The sequence below is a fragment of the Mus musculus genome, chromosome 4 (genome assembly GCF_000001635.26).
Source record: "Mus musculus strain C57BL/6J chromosome 4, GRCm38.p6 C57BL/6J".
In the NCBI taxonomy this organism is placed as follows: domain Eukaryota; kingdom Metazoa; phylum Chordata; class Mammalia; order Rodentia; family Muridae; genus Mus; species Mus musculus.
In genome coordinates, this window is record NC_000070.6 from 53,943,050 (window position 1) to 53,955,581 (window position 12,532).

A 12,532-nucleotide genomic window follows, 5' to 3' on the forward strand; every position below is an offset into this window, starting at 1 on the left:
ATGAGCCGTGGCAAAAGCGTACCGGCTGTCGGTATAGACATTAAGAGCCCTTCCTTCTGCCAGCCTTAAGGCTTGAATTAATGCGATTAGTTCCGCTTTTTGAGCTGATGTACCCTCCGGCAGACTGCTGGCCCATATGACAGCCTTTCCATCCACTACTGCCGCCCCAGCCTTCCGCTTACCTTCTACCACAAAGCTGCTTCCGTCCGTGAACCAAGTCATCGCCCCTGGCCAAGGTTGGTCTGTGAGGTCTGGCCGGATTCCAGTCTCTTCTGCCAGTATTTCTTCACACTTATGTGCAGGGGCCTCGTCAGCCTCAGGTAGTAAGGAGGCGGGGTTGAGAATGGCTGGGGGTGCAAAACTTACTCGCTCTGTCAGCAATAGGCTCTGGTAGTGCGTCATTCGGGCGTTGGTCATCCAGCGGTCCGGTGGTTGCCTGATGATGCTCTCAAGAGAGTGTGGGGCCACTATAGTAACATTCTGGCCCATAGTCAGTTTGTCAGCATCTTTTACTAGCACAGCCGTGGCTGCTATCGCTCGCAGGCAGGAGGGCCATCCACTGGCCACAGCGTCCAGTTTCTTTGATAAGTAGGCTACCGGGCGCTTCCATGGTCCCAAAACCTGGGTAAGGACTCCCCTTGCCACTCCATTTCTTTCATCAATGTATAGGGTGAAAGGTTTGTTTAAATCTGGCAGGGCCAATGCTGGAGCCTGCAGCAGTGCCTTTTTGAGAGTTTCAAAGGCTAGCTGATGTTCTCTGGTCCAGGTGAATTCCCCTTTCTCTTTGGTTAGTGGATACAAGGGAGCTGCCAGTGTGGCAAATCCGGGAATCCAGAGTCTGCAAAACCCGGCGGTCCCCAGGAACTCTCTTACCTGGCGAGCAGTGGTTGGGGCCGGGATCTGCATAACAGCTTGTTTTCTGGCTTCTGTGAGCCACCGTTGTCCATCTCTCAAGACATATCCTAGGTAGGTCACTTCTATCTGGCATAACTGAGCCTTTTTAGCAGAGGCCCGATACCCCAGCTTACCTAACTCGCCCAGGAGGTTTTGGGTCCCAATTTCACAGTCCTCGCGTGTTTCTGCAGCTAGGAGCAGATCATCTACATATTGCAGAAGAGTCACCTGTGGGTTATTGGCTCGGAAAAGAGCAAGATCTCGGTGTAGGGCTTCATCGAACAAAGTGGGCGAGTTCTTGAATCCCTGAGGCAGCCTCGTTCATGTGAGCTGTCCGGCTTGTCCACTCTCGGAGTCTCGCCATTCGAAAGCGAACAAGGGCTGGCTGTTGGGGTGTAACCTCAAACAGAAAAAAGCATCTTTGAGATCCAGGACTGTGTACCATGTTCGACCAGGTGGCAAGGTGCTGAGGAGGTTATAAGGATTTGGCACCGTGGGGTGTATGTCCTGAACTCTCTTGTTGACTTCTCTAAGGTCCTGTACTGGACGGAAGTCCCTGGTCCCTGGTTTTTTTACTGGAAGTAGAGGAGTGTTCCAAGGGGATTTGCATGGGACCAAAATCCCTTGTTGGAGCAGTTTGTTAATTTGGGGGCGTATACCCTCTTGAGCTTCTCTGCTCATGGGATATTGTCGGACCCCTATAGGGGTGGCCCCGGACTTAAGTTCAATCACCACGGGGGGGACCAGTTTTGCCATCCCCACTCCTCCCGTCTCTGCCCACGCCTGAGGGTATTGATTCAACCAGTCCTGTAATCCCTCAGGGGGCTTTACTTTATTTTGGTAAAGTCGATATTCCTCCCCTAGTTGTAAAGACAGCTCTAGAGTCTGGGGCGCTTTTATTCCCCAGAAAACCTCCGGTCGATGAGAGGTGAAAGTTATTTGTGCTTTTAACTTGGTTAGTAAGTCTCTCCCCAATAAAGGCATAGGACACTCTGGAATGACTAGAAACGAATGAGTTACTCGATTTCGCCCTATGTCTACTACTCGGGATGTGGTCCATGGATACGATTTTTGTCCCGTGGCCCCGATCACCAAGGTTTTTTCATTTTTCTTTACTTTTCCTAGAGGTGTTTTGAGTACTGAAAATTCGGCTCCCGTGTCAACTAGAAAGTCCACAGGGGTCCCCTCCACTTCTAAAGTTACCCTAGGCTCGGGGAGGGGGGCCGAGCCCCGTTCCCCCTAGTCTTCATCTTCTCCAAGAGAAAGCACCTTTACCTCTTGTTTTTTTTTCGGACAGTCGCTCTTCCAGTGGCCCATTTCCTTGCAATACGCGCATTGGTTCCTCTCCAGGCGCTGCCCGCCTTCTCTGGGTCTCCTTGGTCCCTGCTGCCTTTTGTCTCCCAGGTTCCCTGACTGTCTACCTCTTCTTCCATTATCTCTTTCTCCTACTGCGGCCAGGATCCTAGTCAAAACCTTTTCTTGCCTCCTGTCTCTCCTATCCTCCTCTTCTCTTTTCTCTCTTTTCTCTCTCTCTAACTTTTCATCTTCTGTTTCTCTCCTATGATACACTTTCTCTGCCTCTCTAACTACATCCCTTATGGTGTAATCCTGCAAGCCCTCAATTCGCTGTAACTTCTTCCTAATGTCAGGAGCTGACTGGCCAATGAAGGCCATAATTACTGAGGCCCTTTGACCCTCAGACGTGGGGTCGAATGGGGTATATCTCCTATAAGCCTCCATGAGCCTTTCAAGGAAGACTGAGGGGGGCTCAGTCGCTCCCTGCATAACCTCTCTTACCTTGGCCAGATTCGTGGGCTGCCGGGCAGCACCTCTGAGACCCGCCACTAGGACCCGGCGATAATTGGACAGTCGTTCCCTACCTGATGCCGTATTATAATCCCATCGGGGCCGGGTTAGCGGAAATCCTTCATCTATCTCAGCTGGAGTTTGGACAGGGCGCCCAGCCTCATCTCGGACGTTTTTCCGAGCCTCGAGGAGAATCCTCTCTCTCTCCTCGGTTGTGAATAGAGTCTGCAGAAGCTGCTGGCAGTCATCCCAGGTCGGCTGGTGTGAATACATTAATGATTCAACCAACCCAGTGAGTCCTGCAGGGTTTTCTGAAAAAGGGGGGTGATGAGCTTTCCAGTTGTAAAGGTCAGAAGAGGAAAAAGGCCAATACTGTAGGGGCTGTAGACTATTTGGATCGGCAGGGGGAGCCCCAATAGCCCTGAGGGGGAGCGCCACAGTTGAATCTGCAGGCCCCTCAGGGGTGACTCCTCGCCGGCTCCTTGTTCCTGTGGAGGGACCCCCTCCTCCGGCCGGGGCCTGAGGCAGGGGTCCCGAGGGAGCTGAAGGTTGGGGCTGGGGAGCATACGGTGGGGGTTGAGGGGTATCGGGCCACTCAGGGGGTTCTTCAATCTCTGGATAGATCTTGGGGGGTTTCGTCACTGGTGTGCTGCGATCATCATCTCTCCCGAGCGGTGGTTTCGGTTTCTCTTTCTCACCATTTTCTCGGATGGCTAGAATCTTGGTGCCAGGGCAGAGAGGCGGGAGGAATGGGCGAACCCACGGGGGTGGGTAGCGTGCCAAGTCCTCCCATACCATGATGTACGGTTGTTGGTCTGGATGCGACCCTGGTCCTTCCTGAAAAACAATGGCCTTCACAGCCCTTATGGTGGGTAAGTAAAAAGTTCCTTCTGCTGGCCAACCTACTCCAAAAACAGGCCATTCTGAGGAACAGAAAGTCATCCATGGCTTTTTCTTCACTTTTACTGACAAATTTTGTCCTCTAGCCCTAACGTCCGTCCAATGGTCCTTAGTCAAAGATAAAGGAGTAGACACGGTCTGTCCCATAGTGAAGAATAAGAGTAAACACAACACAATGACAGAGACGGAAAACACTAAGACATCCAAGCACACTCGTCTGCGTCTGGACTTACACAACCAGCCAAACGCTACCTCTGATGGAGTGGGATTCCGCTCCACTCCTCTGGCAGGAAGAGCACTCACTCTTCTTCACTCTGCCAGGCAACAGCCAGGTCCTCCTGACTGTTCCGTACCCCGGGCACTCCAGGGTCTCCCTCGGAATGTCTTCCAAGGGTGCAGCCTGTGGGGAAATAGACCGTCGTCTTCCCACAGCCACTAGGGTCCTTACGGTCCGCAGTGGCAGCTGCCAGAATACAGAATACCAGAACTGGTAACACAGGTGGGGCTCAAACCCACAATCTCAGAACTGAAAAAACTAAGACACAAATTCAGCAGTGCCACACTTAGACACTTAGACAACAGACAACATAACAAGACTCACACAAACAAACGCACCTCCAAGGGGTCCTTCGGGGTTCCTGGGTGTCACGCAGATCTCGGTGGGACCTCCAAATGAAAGAACTCAGTGGGGAAACCCCCACTCAGCTCCCGATTCGGCGTGCACCCAAGAATCGCGAATAGAACACAACACCTTGATGTAACAACAAGAGGTTTTTTAATGGCGGAGCTCCGGGTCGAAACGTATCTCACACAACAGGAGACAGTGGATTCGACCACGAGGCTTGGAAGCTAGGGGGTTTTATAGAAAAGGAGTGGGGCTGGGGGAGGAATTGGCGCGGTTTCACATGATTGGTTCATTTAAACATCAGCAGCCTGTAACATTTAACTTAGGTCAGAGGGGTGGGAACTAGGGAGGCGATGGGCTTGCCCGGGCATGTCCTGGTCTGTTCTGCTGTGTTCTCAGCCCCAGGTTTCAAAGCTCACAAACAACTCTTTGGGCTATTTAACATACATTACATGAATTACAGTTTTATTTCCTTTCAGTGTCACTGGCTATATCAACAACACTCCAGTGCAAGCTCTATGCCCAGTAGTAGCTGGCCAACAAAAAACAGACTTGATGTTGTTTTTTTAGAGGGGGAGAGACATATTTTGACTTATTGGTATTTTGCTTATTTTGATTCTTTTAAGAGAGAGAGAGAGAGAGAGAGAGAGAGAGAGAGAGAGAGAGAGAGAGAGAGAGGTCATAAAGTTAGGTGAATAGGAGTACAAGGAAGATATAGGAGGTGTTGGGGAAATAAAAAATGGTCAAAATATATTACATGAAAAATTAAAATGTATATTTTTTATGTTTATGAGTGTTTTGCCACATATATGTACACTACATGCATACCTGGTATCTGAAGAGGTCAAAAGAAAGTGTTGAGTCCCCCTTGGCCTAGAATTACTGATGGTTTTGAGCCACCATGACAGTGCCAGAAACTTACCCTGGGTCCTCTGCAAAAGCAGGCAATGCTCACAATGGTGAACCATCTCTCCAATTCCTCTTCTTTAGTTTTATATTGCGATACTTATCCTTTAAAAATACTTTAAATTGCCAGGCCGCGATGGTGCATGCCTTGAATCCCAGAGTTTGGGAGGCAGCGGAAGACAGATCACTCACTGTAAATTGAAAACTAGCCTGGTCTACAGAGTGAGTTTCAGGATAGTCAGGGCTACACAGAGAAATCCTGTCCCCAAAACCAAACCAACCAACCAAACAAAAACAAAAAAGCTTGAATTAATTTCTAAATTCTAATTTGTTCGAATAGTTTTGTCTGTCACATGTATGTCAACCATTTCGTTCTATGATGTAGTCCTTCTTTCAGTGCTGCTTATGGTAAAACTTTTACCCGTTTAGAGAAGGAAGAATGTGTAGAACATGTCAATTTCCATTTAGAACACACTCCTCTATTGTCTTCCTGTAGACGCTGGAACCTATATTTAGGTAATCTGTTTGTTTTCAGTCGCAATTCTTAGAGTACTGCAGAACAAGTCTCTCACCGGACTTGATGTTCTTTCCCCTATCCTGACAGCACATTTCCTTATTGATTTGCATGTTTTCTTACAAGTGTAAGCATCTTGCTTTGTTCTGTTAGGACTTACGTCTTTGTGTTACGCAGAATGCTGCCTGGCTCCTCATTCTTAGTTAACATCGTCATCTCAAAAGCTGCTCCAGGAAGCCTAGTGATTTAGTGGTTGTGACTCAGGGGCCTTGTAGAGGTCCCTCCCCTCTCCAGTCTGAAGCGTGACTTCATCAGAAGAAACCAATGGTCTCTGTGCTTGACCATATTGGAAGCTGCAATAGAACGTAGAACGGGGTCCTTATTTTCTAAAAGGTGTGAGTCTCTGGGGGCTGCAGGGTGTTTTGTTTATGCTGCAACCTCTCCCTTCTCTTGAAATGAAGACTGTCATGAAATTTACTGGTGACAGGAGCTGAGACTCATGAGGGTTCAGCAGACAGATTTGAATTGTTGTTAAACTACCATCGGGTCATTTTATTTTTCCAGTGAAGACACTGAGAGCTAAGACTGACTAATAATACCCTTTCCTTTTTGAGCAACTTTTACCCATACCCATTCAAATATAAGAACGGTCCCATTTTACCCAGGAAGTTCATATGAGGCAAAAATAGAGCAAGGGAGAAAGTGAATGACTCATATTCATCAATCAGAGCCAAGAACAAGTCATCCTGCTTTTGCTGGGCTTGACAACCCCGAGCATGGGGACAGTATCAGTATCTTTTCAGTAAGTCCAAAGTAGGGCTGCTTGAGTTAGTTAATCTGGCAGGCCAACTGGGACCAAGATTCTCATCCTTTTACATTCAATGGCATCCGTCTGTGGTTTTCAGGTGAAGTTCAGGTGCAACATTGAACAATAGATTTTTACTACTGGCAGCTTTTCTAAGAGAGAGGAAACCTCTCCGAGCCCCTTGAGTTGATTTCCTTATGTTTCCTTTGTCAGAATTGAAACATATGTCCTCATCTAAGCCAGTCACTCCAAGGACATGAGATTAGTCCAGCCAATGACTGCATTCCAAGATTTTACCTACAGCTAGAGAGGGCTGCTTTGCTGGTCAAGGATGGTTTCCTGGCCAAAGCAAGCCTGATGTTAGCAGGGAAGTGGGAAATGGACAGGTAGCCAATGGGTGGCCAGGATACTGCTTTTCTTTTAACTAATTAACCATATTTCCTCTGTAAAGCATTTCATGACTATCGTTGAAGCAATCCAAACCAGTGTTTTGAGATTGTTTGTACTGCTTTTCAAATGTCAGTGCATTAGAGGATTGTATATGCACATGCCCTAAATCTGGTTCTACTTGTTGAAGGGACACTCAGTGGGAAGAACAGGACCTTGTTGTCAACACAGCTGAGCAGCATTCAAGAGGCTGAATTGTTGTTGTCAAGGAAGAAACCTAGAGATCCATTAGAAACAGATCTAGGTGTACGGTTCTTTTATATTCTCCTCTCTCTCTCTCTCTCTCTCTCTCTCTCTCTCTCTCTCCCCCTCTCTCCTTTGAATATTTAACACACACTATCCAATTTTAGAATTTCATCTGTTTGAATTTTACATCCATTTAGCTTGGTAACAAAGCTGCCATGTACTAATACACATGTAAATTAGTTATTATTTTTTTTAAGATGGGCTCCAAGGAACTTGGTCTCAAGGCTAGTTAAACAGTGCCTGGCTGCTTCCAGATCATTCTTCGTCTCTTCAACGAACCCCTCCCTGGCTTTTTTTTTTTTTTTTTTCAGATTAAAAACTTGCAGGCTCTACAATTTTTTTTTTTTTTTTTTGGCTGAAGAGAGCAAGAGTAGTAAATATGCTGACGGGGTATTATACACATTCTGAAAGCTGGCTGTGTGGCAGGTTAAAGTGGCAAGGTACAGATTTCCAGTGACAGAAATACAACTGAATGTATTCTGACTAGTTCTACCACTGGGCTCTGAAGACACCGGGAATCGACTTGTCACTTGAGGTCCGTGCTGTTAGTGGCATGGCCAGGGTAACGAGAAGCTCTGTGCTCTGGGGGGGGGGGGGGGGGGGGGGATGTTCGTGGTGCCCAGGGAATGCCACCAGCACCAGAGAACATGAATTATGCCATATGTACCCTCCAGCTATTTGGGCTAAATTGACCCTCCAGGGTCTGGAACCCAGCCCAAATTTCCCCATGCTGTTAGGCGGTGAAAGGCAGGAATGGGAAGAGAAAACTCACCTCTTGCCATGCTTTTTACAGTCTTTGAAGCAGCAGAAATGATTTTGCAAGGTATGTTTCCTTCGTGCATCTAGACATGTAAACAATGCAACCCAGAGTCAGATCCTGAGCTCCTACAGCAAGTCATCCTGGAGTTAAATACCATTCTTAGGCTGGCCAAATATCCTCTAACCCCCCCCCCCCCACCTCCTCCACTATCACAGGAAGCCAGAGACCTGGTGGTCCTGACCTATTAAAGGCTTCAGAGAGCTGGGGAGACATTCTTATGACGATGGTCTCTGCGTGAGAATTGAGAGGCAAACAAAAGATGTTATCCTCTCTCTCTCTCTCTCTCTCTCTCTCTCTCTCTCTCTCTCTCTCAGAGAGGGGGAGGGAGAGGAAGGGGTGGAGGGTGGGTTGAAAAGAGGGAGGGAAAGAGGGAAGGGAAGGAAGAAGGGAAGGAGGGAGGGAGGAGGGAGAGGGAGAGGGAGAGAAGAGAATGAAAATGTGCTGGTTTCCAAGAGAAGCCCTGGTAACAGTTTCTGGGTAAATGCAAGTTGCATTGTCTTCAATCAGAGATGACTTGAAAGGAAAGTGCTTTAATGCTAATACTGCAGATGTCTGCAGGAAACTCAGCACCACACTGAACACTGTAGTTAGATAGCTGTGCAGAAAAGTACATGAAGGAAAGGGCTAATGTGCAATACTTCTATTTAAGATAGAAGGAGGAAATAGAAATTGTGATAGCATGCTATTTCAAGTAATAATAGAAAGTACTTGATGTTTACATGGTGAATGGATCGATACTAATTCTGTAGTCAGTGCACATAGAGTCGTTTGGATTATACTAGTGACAAATGCACTCGGTAGAGCTGAAATTTCCACCCTGAAACATTTATTTCTTGCTGCGTGTTAGATGGAATTTTTCCACCCAAGTATCTGGAAGGATTTGCATAAGAATGGTGATGGAGCAGTGTTCTCTAATGATGCGCTTTTCTTTGTTAAACTTCAAAAATGTCTATGGTTCATGATGAGGTTTGGGGGAATTGCCAAGCTAATGCTTTTATATTTTCTTTAAAGAGCTTATCTTCCCTGTGTTGTGGGAGTTACTTTATATTGTGGTTAGAAAGGCAGCAGCAGCAAAGCTGAATTTGTAGTAACCCCAATAAATGTGTCCTCCTCCTCCTTCTCCTCCTCAAGAGCTCGGACTAAGAGGAAGAGAATTCGGAAGGGCGCTTGGCCACCGCTGCCTCAGCTACAGTGAGCAGACACATTCTCAGCTCCCATACCTGGCTCTCCTCACCCAGAAGTAAGGTTGCCATTCTCCAGCTTAAAACAATGACCTCTTGTTAGCCTTCATCAGCAGTGGTCTTGTCAAGGGCATTGAGGTTGACCCACAGCCTGGTGTGCTTGCTGGGGTTGAGTAGAATTATTCAGATGAGAGTCTGGGAGCAAATGGTGTTTGGAAAGCGACCTTTTTGTCCTCTCCACAAGAACCCAATGTTCACAGTGTTGAGGAGGCAAAGGGACTAGAATCTTGGGAATTCCAAGAATGCAGCCGCCGAGCTAAAAGAAACTTAGCTGCTAAAGAAGAGGCTGCTCCCTGGCAAGCACAAAAGTAGAAAAACAAAGCCCTAAGCTGGAGCCCAGGCCAGTAGGGGACTGCACAGGAACCTGGAGCTTAGGGAAACAAAGGCTTTGAAAGCCTTGTGTGCAAGGAAACTCAGGGGTCACCTAATCCACTTTAGTTTCTGATGCCCCAACCTGCTTCCCAATACAGCTTTCCAGCTTACTGAACACCAACTGATGTTTGAATACCTCTGAAGCTAAAGAACTCACTTCCTTACAAGGACAGCAGAAGACAACAGAAGACCTGCCACCCTCTAGACATGGTGATACACCCTCTAAACTCATGTTTTTTATTGAATGTGCACAACAACCCTCCAAGTTTACATATGGGGAAACTGAAGCTATATGTTATTGAGAAAGGATTTAAACCTCTAGGTTTCCAGTGTCAGTGTTCTGATTTTTTTGCCCAACTTATACCATTATTGGTAGACCTGACATAACTCTTCTGAATTTTGGAGACATGGTGACCAGAATTTTAGGCAAAAACCCTGAATATAGCAGCAGCAGCAGCAGGCCAGGCTTGGCCACATGTTCCAACAAACACCCTAATTAAAGAAACTTGTAATAGTGACAAGCAGGGGCAGGAGATGTCATCAACACTTTGGGAAGAGGACAAAATAAAGGAATCCCTTGACTCTAAGTTCATCTTTAAATTGTTGATGTGAGTTGTAGGACTTAGGAGAGGAATTTGAGCCATGGGCAATAGGCAAGCATGGTTAAAAAGTTTTTGTCATGACATGGTCTGGTTGGTCCTTGTCTTAGCCCTGGTTCTGTGAGATGTTTTGAAGAAGTTGTTGAGGGGGTCCATCTAGTATATATGAGATGACTATTTTTGTTCTACGGTGCAACCTCAACACGGCAGACATATCTATATCTATGTCTATATCTGGAGGTGGAAATGTGTGTCCTGCCTGGGTAGCCTTGCTGTTTCTGGAATCCAAGGTGGCAGCAATAAGAATGGTCATGCAGACCACACTTACCAGTGACTACCATACCTGTCTAGAGTCAAACAGGAGTCTGACCCAAAGTCAAGTGGACAGGCACAGAATGGAAGTAGAGATGCCAGCTTTGCATCCTGCTGATAGTCACCTTGTGGGCCCAAGTAGCTACTTAAAGCTCCGTAAAAAAAGCAGTGCCTATATTGTAACACCTGGGACTCTCTTGTCCATCTTACAGGATAGCGCTTCAAAAACTTGAGGCACTTTTCATGAAGCTCTTCTGTTCTCCCAAAAATTTTTTTCCTTTTTTTTTTTTTTTTTTTTTTTTTTTTACCAGTTGGGGCATCAATGCCCCAACTGGTAAGAAGGACACATGCTCCACTATGTTCATAGCAGCCTTATTTATAATAGCCAGAAGCTGGAAAGAACCCAGATGCCCCTCAACAGAGGAATGGATACAGAAAATGTGGTACATCTACACAATGGAGTACTACTCAGCTATTAAAAAGAATGAATTTATGAAATTCCTAGCCAAATGGATGGACCTGGAGGGCATCATCCTGAGTGAGGTAACACATTCACAAAGGAACTCACACAATATGTACTCACTGATAAGTGGATATTAGCCCAAAACCTAGGATACCAAAGATATAAGATACAATTTGTTAAACACATGAAACTCAAGAAGAATGAAGACTGAAGTGTGGACACTATGCCCCTCCTTAGAAGTGGGAACAAAACACCCATGGAAGGAGTTACAGAGACAAAGTTTGGAGCTGAGACGAAAGGATGGACCATGTAGAGACTTCCATATCCAGGGATCCACCTCGTAATCAGCTTCCAAACGCTGACACCATTGCATACACTAGCAAGATTTTATGGAAAGGACCCAGATGTAGCTGTCTCTTGTGAGACTATGCCGGGGCCTAGCAAACACAGAAGTGGATGCTCACAGTCAGCTAATGGATGGATCACAGGGCTCCCAATGGAGGAGCTAGAGAAAGTAGCCAAGGAGCTAAAGGGATCTGCAACCCTATAGGTGGAACAACATTATGAACTAGCCAGTACCCTGGAGCTCTTGACTCTAGCTGCATATGTATCAAAAGATGGCCTAGTCGGCCATCACTGGAAAGAGAGGCCCATTGGACACACAAACTGTATATGCCCCAGTACAGGGGAACGCCAGGGCCAAAAAAAAAAAAAAAAAAAAAATGGAATGAGTGGGTAGGGAAGTGGGGGGGAGGGTATGGGGGACTTTTGGGATAGCATTGGAAATGTAATTGAGAAAAATATGTAATAAAAACAAATAAATAAATAAAAAAAGACAACCCTCCCAAAAAAAACAGGTTTACTTATGTCAGTCTAATGAGAGATTTATTTCAATTCCCCAATGCTCTTTTTAAAACATCTTATTACATTAGTAGCAATCTCTCTCTCTCTGAGTGTGTGTGTGTGTGTTCTGAATACAAAACGTTAAAGATACAGGTAGCTTTTCTCATCCACATAATTAGTTTGTTTTAGCTGCTGTGATAAAATACTCCAACAAAAGTAACCTAAAGGAGGAAGGTCTTATTTTTTGACAGGATCCGAAGGTTGTGGCCAGGAAATTCTGGCAGCAGGTACTTGAGGCTGCTGGTTGCATTGTGTCTGCAGTCAGGAAGCTGAGAATATAAGACTCTGATGAGCCTTAGCTACACACACACACACACACACACATATGTATGTATATATATATACATATATATGTAGGTGTATGTACATAAAATATATACATGTAGATATACATTATATTATATATTATATATACATATTATATATACATTATATATAGGTTTAAATATTTATTAAGTGAAGAAGGTATGATAATATTTTGTTATTTATTTTTTATTTATTTATTTTAATATTTATTTATTTTATGTATGTTGGTACACTGTCACTGTCATCAGACACACCAGAAGAGGGCATCATATCCCATTACAGATGGTTGTAAGCCACCATGTGGTTGCTAGGAATTGACTCAGGGCCTTTGGAAGAGCAGTCAGTGCTCTCAACTGCTGAGCCATCTCTCTAG

General features: G+C 45.9%; 1 long non-coding RNA gene across 1 annotated transcript; it reads right to left on the bottom strand.

Annotated features, from left to right (window-relative positions):
- Positions 1-4,924: 4,924 nt before the first annotated feature.
- On the bottom strand, positions 4,925-8,257 carry Gm33840. The gene is made up of 3 exons (XR_390574.3): positions 8,145-8,257; positions 7,916-7,985; positions 4,925-5,998 (listed from the first exon to the last, which is right to left on the bottom strand). It is a non-coding gene; the product is annotated as a predicted gene, 33840 (long non-coding RNA).
- Positions 8,258-12,532: the final 4,275 nt, after the last annotated feature.